We start from the raw sequence: 16,033 nt of genomic DNA on the forward strand, positions 1-16,033 counted from the left end.
GAAAATTGACAAGTTAAGACATAAAATATGTACTGACTGTAATGCCAATCATATGACTGAGGAATACTATGAAGGTCATAACTGTTGTTAAATTGCCTGTAAAGTTGAAGGTCATAAATAAGGACTACCTGTAATTATATATAGGATCGAGTGTTTCTGTCAAGTTGGGTCTTCAGATAATTTTTCTTCTTTGATCCTTAGAGATTTCCTCATGTTTTTCTCCAAGGGAACTTTTTGAGAAGATTGACTTAGTCCTCCCTGCTTAAAAGCTTCATCTTTAAGTTATGGCTGCTTCGCGTAGTCTCCCACTCCAGTGAACTTTGGCAGGTATTTGTATGTATAAATATGTAAATATGCATGTACATATTTACATAGTCAAAGTCCTAAACATTGTGCTTCATATAGATATGAAAAAATATGTTCATCTGAACATTTTACATTGTTTCCTATAGACAAAGCAATACCACTTAATATTATAGTGCCTGCCATCTCTAGGGTGGTAAAAACCTCATTTAGTTGTAGTCTGGAGTCATATTCTTCTCCCCAGGTGAACTTTAAATGTCCAGGATATAATATTTAAATCCCAGATCATTCCATAATCATGCTAAAGTCAAGAAGATACAAAATTTGGTTTTCTTCATTTCCTTATTTTTCAAGAGCAGTATCATTCTGATTTTTTTCTCTAATACATATCATATACGTACAGTATATGTTGTACTGATAAGTTTATGGAGCACCTTACAACATAGTGGACAGCCAATCTGATAACAATGAATCTGGATCATTTGCTAGGTAAAACAGCTACTTCTGTGTCCTTCCCAATTTAAAATCATACATGCAAACCTGAGGAAAGAAGACATTTTCTTTTCCCACAACTATAAACAGGCCTGAGGAGATTGTTCCCTTATCAGAAACCCCCTCTATCTTGTTTTAAATTTTTTTAAGATATGGAGAACATTCATTACACCCATTCACATTTCATTTTGCTGTTTGTGCACCAGTAGTTCCTCTGCAGATTTATAATCCTTTAAAGAAACCTGTACTACTAAATCCCCAACATTATAATTGGTGGTCATTCCCCACAAACTCCTAATACCTTCCTAGAGTTGCAATGCAAGGTTTGAAAAGAAGGGTAGATGAAGAAGTCCATCAGATCAAGCAAAAAGAAACGGTGATAAATAACATCAGTTCCTCTAAAGTTAGTGCTACTGAAAATGTCTGGCTAGGTTCTCAAATGCCAAATCGCCAAATCCCAGTTTCATCACTTGTGCCAAGAACGTGTTGTGGTGGGAGCGCAGCCAGATTGGCTGCAAAGTGCAACTTCTTTCAATCATGCTGAGCAAAAATGTTCACCGCCACCCCTCTTTTCTTTCCCCACTGAGAAGCCACAGGAAGACCTTTGTCTCCTTTTCAGAAAAGGAGTCATTTCTAGAATGTCAGCTTTTATAAGAAGAAAAAGAGAGACAGAACAAAATTAAGCCACACAACTTGTGTTTGTGGGGGAGAAAAAAAAAATCTCCCTAAAGTGTGGGACAGGTCCATAGCCAGCTGGAGAATTCTGGGAGTTGAAGTCCACAAGTCTTTAAAGTTGCCAAGTTTGGGGACCCCCATTTTAAATGTTTTACAAATGCAATCCTATATTTTAGGAGGGCATTATTTCAAAAAAGGGCAACACCGTTGGGATTTAAAGAAAAAATAAAAATAAAAAGATGCCAGAGACGAGAGCAAGAGGCCTCTTCCAACCGCCGCCGACTTCATCTCGTTTAAGGCTTTTGACAGCTTGAAATAAGAAAATGGTCGGTTTTTTTAAAAAAGGCGGAAGAAAAAGACACCCCCGAGCTTCTTATTAAATTTATCCCCGGCTTATCTGTGGTAGACTGACTTTCGGTTTCGCTTCTTTAATCCGAGGCGAGGGGGGATTTTTGAGGGGCAGGCGGTTCGGCGAATTTTTTAAAAAATAAAAAACCACCAAAAACCCCAAGCTGATATCTCTTCCCTTAGAATAAATGTCAACGGCAAAAAGCACGAAGGACCGGCAACTTCCCCGCCGTTTTTCTTTAAAAAAATTAATAAAAAGCACCATACACACACCGCCCCGGTTAGTTAATAAAACATCGGAGAGCAACCCCAAAACTCCCAACAGCTCAACCCTGGATATTTTTTTTTCCCCCAATTGAGGGAGGCTGGGTGAAAAAAAAGCACCTAATACCCCCCCAAACTTTTTTTTTTTTTTTTTTGCCTTTTGCAAAACTGGCGTCTTATCCTGCAGTGTTTCCCAACGTTGGCAACTTGAAGATATCTGGACTTCAACTCCCAGAATTCCCCAGCCAGCATTCGCTGGCTGGGGAATTCTGGGAGTTGAAGTCCTGATATCTTCAAGTTGCCAACGTTGGGAAACACTGTTATGCTGGTTGCTCCTTGCAATGAATTGTGGGGCGAGCCCTCCGCGGATAACTACAGGAGAAACCGACCCAAAACTGGCGCCCGGGGAAGTTCAACTCACCCGGGTTTCGGTGCGGCGTCGGCGGAGAGCTTCCTCCTCAGCTCTCGCCAAGGAAACGGCTCCAAGTTTCCCTCGGGCTTCTGTTCCAGCCGGGAAGAAGGAAGAGGAGCTGCTGCTGCTTCGGCTGCTCCCCGCCAGCCAGTCAGCCAGGCAGCCACTGCCAAGCTCGGCCTTCAGTGGCGGCTTGCAGGGCTCGGTCGGTTCTGCCTTTCCTGCTCGCTCTGCTCTTCCGGAGGGAGGGGAGAGAGAGAGAGAGGGAAAAAAAAACAGCCGCCGCCACCGCTTCCGCAAGCTCTCCAAGCCGAGCGGGAAGCAAGCGTCGCAGCCGCCGCGCGCGCGCGGGCCCCAGGCCTGCGTTCAAGTGAATCGGAATAGAAATACTGTAGTATTATTAGAATAGAAATAGTATTATTAGGTTAGAATGGAATAGAATAGAATAGAATAGATTTTTTTTTATTGGCCAAGCGTGATTGGACACACAAGGAATTTATCTTTGGTGCCTATTCTCTCAGTGAACATAAAATATACATTTGCCAAGAATCATGAGGTACCGCACTTAATGATAGTTCGGGTACAAATAAGCAGTCAAATCATATTAGGAACCAGCTACGTCGCCAAAGAGAGCGGAGAGGCCCGGGCAGGCTCCTCCTTCTCCTCCTCTCCCCGCTCGGGAGGAGGAGCCATGTGGGCCGCTTTCTGAAGTGGCTTAAGAAGGAAGCCGGGTTTTTTGGTCGGAAAGGGATGGGGCTTTGTTTTTTGCTTTTTAAAATCTTTTTAAGAAGGGGAGCCGTCTCGAAACGCCCGAGATCGCCTACTTACTACAACGTGGACAGAAGCAAGGCTTAGTCAAGTCATGGGCTCCTCGCCCCCTTCCTAAGCTTTGCCAAACGCGGAACCGTACTATAATGGTGTTTATAGTTCTGTTAATCGTGTTTATACTTGCATCTGTTATGTTATGTACGTTTGACAAATCATAGATAGATAGATAGATAGATAGATAGATAGATAGATAGATAGATAGATAGATAGATAGATAGATAGATGAAGGGTGTGTATGTATGTGATTATGTATTTTTACAATAAATGGGTTTTATCATGGGGTTAGTTTTAGATAGTATATTCGACTTCTCTTACTGCTTTGTATCTTTTGTATTGTATTACTGTATTATTTTGTAAGCCGCCCTGAGTCCTTCGGGATTGGGTGGCATAGAAGACAGTCAGAAAGACAAATAAATAAATAAATAAATAAATAAGTAAATGGCGTGCAATATGCACACCAGTGTGCCTACTGTCCCTGTCCTATTGCCCCCCCCATTTATTCATATCCATATCCTGTACTGATAATCATGTTTATATCTATATGATTCCCCCCCCCCATTTTTAAAATTTTTCTCCTCTACATCTCAGGTTATTATTTATTATTATTATTTATTAGATTTGTATGCCGCCCCTCTCCGTAGACTCATTAATATGCATATACCTTAAAATGTTAAAAATAAGAGTTACCGTATACATTTTTATCAAATGTTCAAAAATCTGTACCTTATTCTGTCCTTAGATCAACCATCATCAGTCTGCTCCTTCTTTTCCCCCCTTGCACTGTATACTTATATACTGCATATTGTATACCTAGACACAAGAACAGTTTTCCCCCGAACGCCATTACTCTACTAAACAAATAATTCCCTCAACACTGTCAGACATTTTACTAAATCTGCACTTCTATTCTACTAGTTTTTCTCATCATTCCTATCATCCTTTTCCTCCCACATAGGATTGTATGACTGTAACTTGTTGCTTGTATCCTAAGATTTTTATTAATATTGATTGTTTCTTCATTGCTTATTTGGCCCCTATGACAATCATTAAGTGTTGTACTACATGATTCTTGACAAATGTATCTTTTTCTTTTATGTACACTGAGAGCATATGCACCAAGACAAATTCCTTGTGTGTCCAATCACACTTGGCCAATAAAATTCTATTCTATTCTGTTCTGTTCTGTATACTTATACAGTGATACCTCGTGTCATACGAACTTTTCGAGATACGAACCCAGGGTTCGGAATTTTTTTGCCTGTTATTACAAACTTTTTTCACCTTACGAACCTGCCACCGCCGCTGGGATGCCCCGCCTCCAGAATTTTGTTGCAAGCCAAGTGCCAGTTTTTGCGATCCTGGGATCCCCTGAGGCTCCACTCCATGGGAAACCCCACCTCCTGACTTCTGCAAAAACGCGATGCTGTAGGGAAATCCCAGGAGGGGAATCCCAGGATCGAAAAAAAGGGCAGAGTAGGGGGGGGACAAAAACAGGAAGAAAAGACCCATGGAGCTCAAGGGAGGAGAAAGGTGTGGGAGAGATGAGCAAAGTGGGGTGAGAAAAAACGGGAAGAAAAGACTCATGGAGCTCAAGAGAGGAGAAAGGTGTGGGGGAGATGAGCAGGACAGGGTGGGCATAAACGGGAGGGACCCATGGAGCTCAAGAGAGGAGAAAGGTGTGGGGAAAATGAGCAGAACGGGTGGGCAAAAATGGGAGGGACCCATGGAGCTCAAGAGAGGAGAAAGGTGTGGGGAAAATGAGCAGAACGGGTGGGCAAAAATGGGAGGGACTCATGGAGCTCAAGAGAGGAGAAAGGTGTGGGGAAAATGAGCAGAACGGGTGGGCAAAAATGGGAGGGACTCATGGAGCTCAAGAGAGGAGAAAGGTGTGGGGAAAATGAGCAGAATGGGGTGGGCAAAAATGGGAGGGACTCATGGAGCTCAAGAGAGGAGAAAGGTGTGGGGAAAATGAGCAGAATGGGGTGGGCAAAAATGGGAGGGACTCATGGAGCTCAAGAGAGGAGAAAGGTGTGGGGAAAATGAGCAGAATGGGGTGGGCAAAAATGGGAGGGACCCATGGAGCTCAAGAGAGGAGAAAGGTGTGGGGAAAATGAGCAGAACGGGTGGGCAAAAATGGGAGGGACTCATGGAGCTCAAGAGAGGAGAAAGGTGTGGGGAAAATGAGCAGAACGGGTGGGCAAAAATGGGAGGGACCCATGGAGCTCAAGAGAGGAGAAAGGTGTGGGGAAAATGAGCAGAACGGGTGGGCAAAAATGGGAGGGACCCATGGAGCTCAAGAGAGGAGAAAGGTGTGGGGAAAATGAGCAGAACGGGTGGGCAAAAACGGGAGGGACTCAGGGAGCTCAAGAGAGGAGAAAGGTGTGGGGAAAATGAGCAGAATGGGGTGGGCAAAAACAGGAGGGAAAGACCCATGGAGCTCAAGAGAGGCTCTTTTCACCTTGCTTTGTTGGGACTGCCACCTCTTGCCACCTCTCACTGTCACTCCCCCCACTTCTTCGCCTCAGCTTCGTCTGCGGGCAGCTTTTTTTTTTTAAAGCCTTAATGTTTGGGATTTTCCTAATGGGCTTGCACGCATTAGTATTGGCTTTTCCATTGATTCCTATGGGAAACATTGTTTCATCTTACGAACTTTTCACCTTATGAACCTCGTCCTGGAACCAATTAAGTTCGTAAGACGAGGTATTACTGTACCTGTTATCCTTTACATGTTTGACAAATTAAATTACCGAGAAATTAAAAAATAATAAAATAAAAACTAAACTAAGCTTTGTGATCCTGGGCAACTTTGCAAGATGCCTTTGATTAGGTGTGTAAGGATAACACTCTTAAGATAATTAGATTTGGTCATTTGAGGAATTGCTGTACTGAAAGAATCAGCTATGCAAATACATCTGTAAATAAATAGTTGAATTTATATCTTGTCCAATTCTGAACATGGCAAATGATAAATGCATGACTGATTGGTTGTCAAGTCGAGCTAATGGTTTAATGAGCACCATGGAAAAATAGGGGATTTTGGAATCAAACTGAACATCCATGCTTTAAAAAAATTAAGCCTGAGCAAACTGTATAATGACTAGAAATGTTTTATATTTAAAAAATGGACATGTATCAGGAAGACCTCAGTGTGAAAGAAAGTTCCTAGAAGCACAATTGCAAACAATTGTAATGATTAAGATAAAAAGGACTTATACTGGAGTAAGAAATGGACCGTCCCCATGAAGTATCCTGGAAATGTAGCGATGGAAAATTGAAACTCAGATTTTATTTTATTTATTTATTTGACTTCTATGCCACCCAATCCCGAAGGACTCAGGGCAGCTTACAAAATAATAATACAGTACAAAAGATACAAAGCAATAAGAGAAGTCGAATATAATATCTAAAACTAACCCCATGATAAAACCCATTTATTATAAAAAGACATAATCATATAGATGCACACCATTCATACAGTTTGGCCATGAAAGATATACAATTCATGACTTCCAAGTCTGCCGGCAGAGCCAGGTCTCCGCCAGTAGGGTGGGAGCAGTATGGACATTGGGGGGGTAGTTGGTTCCATAGAGCTGGGGCAGCCACAGAGAAGGCCTTCCCCCGCAGTCCTGCCAACTTAGTCGACGGGACCTGCCGGAGGCCAACACTGTGTGTTATTATTGGTCTCTGGGAGGTGTGTGGCAAGAGGTGGTCCCGTAGATAGTCTGGCCCTGGGCCATGTAGGGCTTTATAGGTAATAACCAACACTTTGAATTGTGCCCAGAGACTAATAGGAAGCAATTTAGGATCACATAATGTAATTAACGTAAGTAGAAAGTAGTGATAAAAAGGATAATGAGACAGTAGGACAGGGACAGTAGGCACAATGGTGTGCTTATGAACGCCCCTTACAGATTTCTTAGAAAAGGGGAGAGATCAACTGTAGATAATTTAAGGTTGAAGATTTTGGGTTTATGGGAAGAAACAACAGAATCAGGTAGTGAATGCCAGGTGTTGATCACTCTATTGCTGAAGTCGTATTTTCTGCAGTCTAGTTTGGAGCGATTTACATTTAATTTGTATCTATTACATGCTCTTGTGTTGTTTTTGTTGAAGGTGAAGTAGTCACTAACAGGAAGGACATTTTGGTGTATGATTTTATGAATAGTTAAATCAGTTTGGGGGCGACGTAGTTGTAAATGATAGTGTTCAAATAGCACAAAAGATGTTACATAGAACTTCTTATTGTTGAAACAGCAGGATGTGAAATAATGAATTTAAGTTATAGAAAGACACATTTTAATTAAACTTTATAAAAATATCCCTGCTGCACGAGCAGTTTGTCAGTGGAACCAGTTGCCAAGAGAATTGGTGGGGATTGCTTCAGTCGATGATTTAAAAGTGAGAAATAGACAATCATCAGCTGAGATGCTTAAATAAATTGGATTTCTACCCTGAGCAATGGATATGATTTAATGGTTTAAATAGACCTTCCATGGCAACAACAAAAATAATCTTTGAGATTTGACTTTTTTTTTTCAGGGAAAAAATCTGCAAATTCTTTAAAAATGACTTTTTCTGATTAAAAATAATGAGTAATCATTCTTAAATTTATTGGGGAAAGCAGTAATTTCCTGGGCTAAAATGAGAAAAGTTTACACAATATTCCCCAAAACTTAATGTGCAAAATGTTCCAGCACATATCTTACTTTGTCACAAGTTTTGAAAGCCACAGTGCTTCAACAACTTTGAAACATCTGAATGAGCCTGAGGTTTCATGTATCGGGGCCAGGTCTCTCAAAGCTGTACCTTTTCTAGCCCTTGTTTATTAACATATGTTTTTCTTTACTTGGAACAGAATGGAAAGGCACAGTACTTAAGATGTCCTCTGTTTGCATTCAGTGTGGTAAAATATCCAGCGTAAGTTCTCAACAGAGGGGAAAATAAGAGGTTCTGAGCAGATGGATATTGTTGGCAAGAGAATGAGAAGTTGTGTTTCCCGTGCAGGTTAAATCAAATGCATTATGGAAGAAATCACTATGTGTACCTTTAGTGCCAGGGAAATAGTACCAACTGTACTAACAGCTAAAATACATTTTCTCTGTACACTTAAAAAAAACAAACACCTGGGTTAAATATCAGTACAAGATACATACATATTAAATGGGCTGGAGTAGGACAGAAATGAACATTGGGGAGGGGTTAATGGTATTATAGCATGAGAAATTAAAGGAAATAATTTTTCCTTTTTTCTCCTTATTATAAAGACAGGGCCTTTTTCTGCCCTCCTATTCTTTCTGTTTTGTTATACATTCTTTGTAATATGCTGCAACATTTCTGAAAGAAAACATTAACAAAATTACAATGTTAAAGGCCAAATAGAGATGAAATATGCTGTAGCCTAAAATATATGAGGTCTTCCACAGGGACAGAAGTTAGTTAGTTAGTTAGTTAGTTAGTTAGTTAGTTAGTTAGTTAGTTAGTTAGTTAGTTAGTTAGTTTATTTATTCAACTTCTATGCCGCCCAATCCCGAAGGACTTACAAAACAATATAACACAGATACAAAAAGATATAAAGCAATAGAAGAAGTTGAATATAATATCTAAAACTAAAGCCCCATAATAAAAACCCATTTGTTATAAAAAAAACCAGTCGTAATTGCAAGCATACACATCATTCATACAGTTTGACCATAAAAGATGTACGATACACAAAGCCAGGTCTTTGTGGCCTTATGGAAGGCCAGTAGGGTGGGAGCAGTACGGGCATAGGGTAGTAGTTGGTTCCATAGAGCCGGGATGAAGGGGAAGAAGTAAACAAAAAACAACAAATCCAATAATTTCAAGGTTTGAAGTTTTCTCACCTTGCCTGAGGAATTTATCCTCAGTCAGCTCAGCATTGGAATGGAAGGAGTTGCTTATCTTGCAAAATATATTCATTGCTTTTATTTATTTATTACATTTATATGCTACCCATCTCACTAAGCAAAGCAACTCTGGGCAGTTTTATTATCCAAGATACTCCTTGGATTAGCCATCCCTTAGTACACAGAGGGAGGAGGTAACTACAGATAGTTCTTGACTTACGATTATAATTGAGCTCAAAATTTCCACTGCTAAGCAAGACAGCTAAGTGAGCTCACTTTATGACTCAAGATGTCACAAAAAGTGATAACATAAGCCCTGGGCACAGCAACCATTATAAATACATGCCAACTTTTGAGTTACAGAACAAACAGGAAGAAGAATATTATACTGTGTGGGACAAACTTTATAATTGGATTGATGGAAAGTGAGAAATAGGATAAATGTAAATTTAACCAAAATGGAGTAACCGAAGAATCAGATATGTAATTGTAAATATTTTCATGTATAATGATCATGCTGCATACTTTTTTTGTTTCCTGTAGTTACTGTGTTTTGTCTTTTCAAAAAACAATAAAAAATAATTTTTTAAAAAATTCATGCTAACTGCCAAGCATCCACATTTTGACCATGGGGAGGCTACAAGTATCATGTGAAAAATGATCATTACTAACTTTTTTTTGTGCCATTGTAACTTTGAATGGTCACTATACAAATGGTTGTAAGTTGAGGACTCCCTGTATAGCAACTTTACAACCTCTTGGACTTCAACTCCCAAAATTCCTAAACCAGCCATGCTGGGGGTCGATCAAAGATACGATGAACTAGAAAAAAAATATGATTTACAACAAGTCCCCACACTTAACAATTGTTGCAGCATCCCGAGTCACTTAATAAAAATTAAAGCACTTGACAGTAGCCCCTGGTCACAAAATCATTATTTGATAAGCATAATTCATGGGAGGAGCTGGATTGATTTAATGATTGCATAATGCATTTAAGTGCAAAAAGGTTTTTTAAAAAATCAGGTGTGACACATAACAACTGCCTTGCTTACCAATGGAAATTTTGATCTCAATTACGGTTGTAAAATCAAGGAACAGCTGTACCAATTTAATTAAATTAAAATGTTCTCTCTCTCTCTTATAGGGCACAAGTTATGGTTAATTTTTTCTCTCCTCACAATCACATAATCATAGGATTTATGTGATCCTAAATTGCAATATGGTTTATTTCACTTTGGCTTACCTGTTGTATGGTTTTAAATACTGTAGCTTATTCAATTAACTGTGGGTTAGAGCAATGTATGAATGGCATACTTTTATAAAATTATTACTTGTTCTTATACAAAACTATGTAAATGTATTTTTTTTAATTTAAGGAAAGAGAACAGCTGGAGCAGTTAATGAGCAAATGATACTAGGGGGAAAGTGTCCTCATTCATTGGAATTGGACATCCATTGGAATTAGTTTCATATGGCTGGAAGAATTGACTAAATCAACTTTGGCTGAGTTTGTGGAACACATAAATGTAGCCATAAACTAGAGAAGGCAATTGTTGGGCACATATGACTGCCAGACTTGTATTTGCGTCTTCCAAAACTTGCTCCCCAAACTGGAAGCAAAGCACTGGTTTAGTGAAATGTGATTTCCTCCACACTTTTTGGGTGAGTCATAGGTCCAAGCCCATTGTCAACAGTCTGAAAATTTGACCTTTGTCCAATGTCAGATTCATAAATCTAAAACTGCTTGCTTTATGGCTAGGTAGACTGAGAGATGGGGCACTGTTTATTCAGAGGCCTTTCTTTGATCATTAAAGCAGTTGCTCCATATTTATCAAAGGAAACAGCGTCCAGGAGAAAATGTCAAGTATCAGAGCTCAAGACATGAAAAATTAGTTCCCTGTTGCTTCTGTCTCAACTGAGAAAAATTGTGGCTGTCTACCATACCATACCATGCAGAGATGGCGCAGAGGGTAGAGTGCAGTACTGCAGGCCACTAAACCTGATTGCTAGATCTGCAAATCAGCAGTTCAAATCTCATCTCCAGCTCAAGGTTGACTCAGCCTTCTCTCCTTCTGAGGTGGGTAAAATAAGGACCCAGATTATGGGGGCAATATGCTGGCTCTGTTAAAAAGTGCTATTGCTAACATGTTGTAAGACACCCTGTCTAAGGGCAGCATTTTAAAAAATGAATAAATAAATAAATACTGAAGATAGCCAACTGCACATTTTAGCCTATCATATTGTATAGACTCAGCCCTTGGCTATTTTAGGGCAGTGTTTCCCAATCTTGGCAACTTGAAGATATCTGGACTTCAACTCCCAGAATTCCTCAGCCAGCATTTGCTGGCTGGGGAATTCTGGGAGTTGAAGTCCAAATATCTTCAAGTTGCCAAGGTTGGGAAACACTGTTTTAGGGTTTAATATGCCATGCAAACCAAGAAAACTGAGTAAATAAAATTAAATTGACTGTGAGTGAGGACATCATGTGAATCCAGTCAAATATTTAAAAAGTGCCTCATTATTTATTTGAATCTCAGGCAACCAACAGCTTTGTTCCAAATAGTTATCCAACATAACTATTGTGGTATAGTAACTGAGCTGTTAAATTAGTTCTGTGGAGAGCCAGATACAGATCTTTTTTCAGTTGTAGAAATAGACCACAAACCTTTGAGCCAAACAAGCACTTTACTCACCTGATAAAATTAGATCTTCATGTGACACACCTTGAGCTTTTGGAGAAAAGCTAGGAGATAAATCTAATATCCGCATCCATAGGGAAAGTTAAAAAAAACAACAACAAGAGGGCAAACATGATAATGCAGCCAAAACTCTTGCCACTTTGTATGTACATAATGCCATTGTCAAATAAATTGGGAGGAACAAACAGAATTACAAGAAAGAGCTTGACCATGAAGCAGTTATTTTATTAGGTTTTTATTCTGCCTTTATTTATAAGTAACCAAGGCAGCAAGCATACCTGCTCCATTCCCCTCCTATTTTCCTCATACCAACAACCCTGCGTGCTAGTTGGGGTGAGATTGATTGATCCAAGGTCACCCAAGCCAGCTTTCATGCTGATGATACCCAGTTATACATCTCCACCCCATGTCCAGTCAACGAAGCAGTGGAAGTGATGTGCCGGTGCCTGGAGGCTGTTGGGGCCTGGATGGGTGTCAACAAACTCAAACTCAACCCAGACAAGATGGAGTGGCTGTGGGTCCTGCCTCCCAAGGACAATTCCATCTGTCCGTCCATTACCCTGGGGGGAGAATCATTGACCCCCTCAGAGAGGGTTCGCAACTTGGGCATCCTCAATCCACAGCTCACATTAGAGAAACACCTTTCAGCTGTGGCGAGGGGGGCGTTCGCCCAAGTTCGCCTGGTGCACCAGTTGCGACCCTATTTGGACAGGGAGTCACTGCTCACAGTCACTCATGCCCTCATCACCTCGAGGCTCGACTACTGTAACGCTCTCTACATGGGGCTACCTTTGAAAAGTGTTCGGAAACTTCAGATCGTGCAGAATGCAGCTGCGAGAGCAATCATGGGCTTTCCCAAATATGCCCATGTTACTCCAACACTCCACACTCTGCATTGGTTGCCGATCAGTTTCCGGTCACAATTCAAAGTGTTGGTTATGACCTATAAAGCCCTTCATGGCACCGGGCCAGAATATCTCAGGGACCACCTTCTGCCGCACGAATCCCAGCGACCAGTTAGGTCCCACAGAGTGGGTCTTCTCCGGGTCCCGTCGACTAAACAATGCCGTCTGGCGGGCCCCAGGGGAAGAGCCTTCTCTGTGATGGCCCCGGCCCTCTGGAATCAACTCCCCCCGGAGATTAGAACTGCTCCCACCCCACTTGTCTTTTGTAAACTATTCAAGACCCACCTATACTGCCAGGCATGGGGGATTAGAGACACCTTTCCCCCAGGCTCTTTATATTTTATGTTTGGTATGTATGTGTTGTCTGGTTTTTAATATGATAGGGTTTTATATATTTCTTTTTAATATTAGATTTGTTTCACTATAATATTGTTTTTATCATTGTTGTGAGCCGCTCCGAGTCTTCGGAGAGGGGCGGCATAGAAATCTAATAAATTGAATTGAATTGAATTTCAGGGACTAGAACTTACAACTCACTAGTTTTTAGGCCAGAACCTTAAGCATTGCACCAAGCATCACGCTAGGGCATACGTACATGTGCCATTCAGTGTTTGCCCTAATCTCACAAGAGGGAGTAATACCTAGCCACACTTGAGAAATCTGGGGGGAAAAGGTCACACTTGTTGAATACTTGGGTAGGAGATGACTGGAAAATCTGGCCTATTGGCTGGACTGGCAAATTGAAAAAAATATCAAAGATGGCAATAATGAACCACTTCTGTATTGTTGGCAGTAAAAAAAAAGTCATTACAACTCCATGTGGTCCAAGAAATCAAACTTAATCCAAGGAAGACGTAACTTTTCAGACCTGTTACCAGTGGTCACTCTGAAGGAGGTCGATAAAGAGCATTAACCCTTCAGCTCAAGATCCATCTCTTTTGGCTTAAATGATAAAGCAATTCAAGGACTTTAATCTTAATGGCACCACTGTCCTTCTGGATTAATTCCCGTTATTCTCTTTTATTTAGAGGGGTGCAGGAACTCTTTCAACTCAGTGGCTATTCTAAGTGGCTGTCATTATTGCTTTGGGTTGCATTGTGTTAACTTCACTCCTGAAATAATTTTTTTAATTGGAGAAAAACAAGTTCATGGTATTAATGGGGGATTTGAGACATCTTTCCCCCAGGCTCCTTATAATTTATGTTTGGTATGTATGTGCTGTTTGGTTTTTTAATTATGATAGGGTTTTTAGTTATTTTTAATATTAGATTTGTGCCATTATAATATTGTTTTTATCGTTTTTGTGAGCCGCCCCAAGTCTTCGGAGAGGGGCGGCATACAAATCTAATGAATTGAATTGAATTAATAGTGTATGCCTCTACTTGCACAATTCGTTTACTGCATATATGTAAATGAATGTTAAAAATTTCCTTTCTGTTCCAAAGCAATATAGATATAATACTTGTGCATCCGAACTATTGTGAAGCTGAGCCTGAGGGAGGTTTAAGAAAGTTAAAATTAGCCTGATGAAAGTATTACTCTTTACCACATATGTGCTAATTTGTCTCGGTTATTTCTGGTTAGACTGGATTATAAATTAGTAAACCTATATGTTTTTGCAGAATCAACAGATACACTATGTCAATTTTGTATCACCTTGAATTGCCTTGCTAAAAAAACCTACCTCATGTCACAAGCAGACAACATAAAGTGGATTAAAACATACTCAGGAGCTGAGTCTGCTGAGAAGACAGGAAGAAATATTTCTCCTGTCTCTCTGAAGCAGGGGGCTCCAACTTTGGCAGACTTAAGACTTGAATTCTGGGAGTTGCCAGTCCACAAGTCTTAAAAGTTGCTAAAGTTGGGGACCTCTGCTCTAAAGGAGTGCATTTGAGAACCTATTGTGTACAGGTAGTTCTCACATTCAACCACCTGAACTTACAACAGCACTGAAAAAAGTGACTGATGGTTATTTTCCCACTTTTGACTGTTGAAGCATCAAACAATTGATGGCTGCCTTATCCCAGGGTCATGTGATCACCTTTTGTGACCCGACGATTGATGGTGACTGTTTTTATATTTTGGGATTTTTTCGTTTATAATGTTTTAGTTTAGAAATGTTCGACTTCTTTTATCTTTTGTATCTATTTTATTGTATTTTATCACTGTTCTTCGGGATCGGGTGGCATAGAAGTCGAATAAATAAATAAATAAAATAAATAAAGCCAACGAGGAAGTCGGATTCACTTAACAACTGCAGCGATTCACTTAACTCTGGTAAGAAAAGTTGTAAAATGGGCAAAACTCACTTAGTAGCTGTCTTGGTTAGCAATGGAACTTTTGGACTTAATCATGGATTTAAGTTGAGGACTATCTATCACAATTATGGCAAATCTTTTCCCCCCCATGGGTGCCAAAAGTGTTCACGTGCGCACTGTTGCACATGTGTGAATGTGTACACCCATAATTCAATGCCTGTGGAAACAGCCTCCCCCCGAGAGGCCAGAAATGGCCCATTTCCCAACTTCTGGTGGGCCCCGTAGGCCCATTTTTCGGCCTCCCCAGGCTCTAGAGCAGTGGTTCTCAACCTTTCTAATGCCGCAACCCCTTAAAACAATTCCTCATTTTGGGGTGATCCCCATCTAGCACCAATTCTCCCAACAGAGCTTTAAGCTGATTGGCAGGAAGCTCAGAGGGACACACCGCACTGTCAACGCCTGATTGGTCGGATTGTAAAAACACGTTCCAAGGCACCACAATAGAAGCTTTAGTTCCTAACACCATGGGAAATTCATCTTTTCCCAGGGTCTTAGGCGACCCCTGTGAAGTGGTCATTCGACCCCTAAAGGGGTCCCGACCCCCATGTTGAAAACCACTACTCTAGAGGCAGTGAGGGCAAAAATGCCCTCCTCCATTCCTCCAGAGGCTCTCTGTAAGCTGAAAACGCCCTCCCATGTGAGCCGAAAACGCCCTCCCGTGTGAGCCGAAAATGCCCTCCCGTGTGAGCCGAAAATCAACTGGACAGCATGCACGTGCCCATTGGAGATGAGCTAGGGAAATGGCTTGTGTGCCAGCAGCTATGACTCCGCGTGCCACCTGTGGCACCTGTGCCATAGGTTCGCTATCACTGATCTATCAACATCCAACCCTGCTGACTGAAAAGTGTTAACTCTTTTTTTAAAAAGCGGGGGATAGAATTTGAAATCCAGGGAATAAGGTTTGCTGCAAGTGGAGGTTTTC

General features: G+C 40.8%; 1 protein-coding gene and 1 long non-coding RNA gene across 4 annotated transcripts in view; one reads left to right on the top strand and one right to left on the bottom strand.

Annotated features, from left to right (window-relative positions):
* JAK2 (Janus kinase 2) overlaps positions 1-3,156 on the bottom strand; it is a 116,687-nt gene extending 113,531 nt beyond the window's left edge. For 2 of the 3 annotated variants that reach the window (XM_070742582.1, XM_070742583.1), the window contains exon 1: positions 2,504-2,784. The gene's annotated coding sequence lies outside the window, so the exon portion shown is untranslated. Of the gene's footprint in view, positions 1-2,503 lie in introns of all 3 variants that reach the window. The other variant, XM_070742581.1, reaches the window with a different exon arrangement.
* LOC139162340 (uncharacterized) overlaps positions 1-16,033 on the top strand; it is a 56,049-nt gene that overhangs the window by 24,245 nt on the left and 15,771 nt on the right. Inside the window, exon 6 of the long non-coding RNA XR_011558304.1 lies at positions 202-327. This is a non-coding gene — a long non-coding RNA (uncharacterized lncRNA). The remainder of the gene's footprint in view (positions 1-201; positions 328-16,033) is intronic.

Source organism: Erythrolamprus reginae, chromosome 2 (assembly GCF_031021105.1).
Source record: "Erythrolamprus reginae isolate rEryReg1 chromosome 2, rEryReg1.hap1, whole genome shotgun sequence".
Taxonomy (NCBI): domain Eukaryota; kingdom Metazoa; phylum Chordata; class Lepidosauria; order Squamata; family Dipsadidae; genus Erythrolamprus; species Erythrolamprus reginae.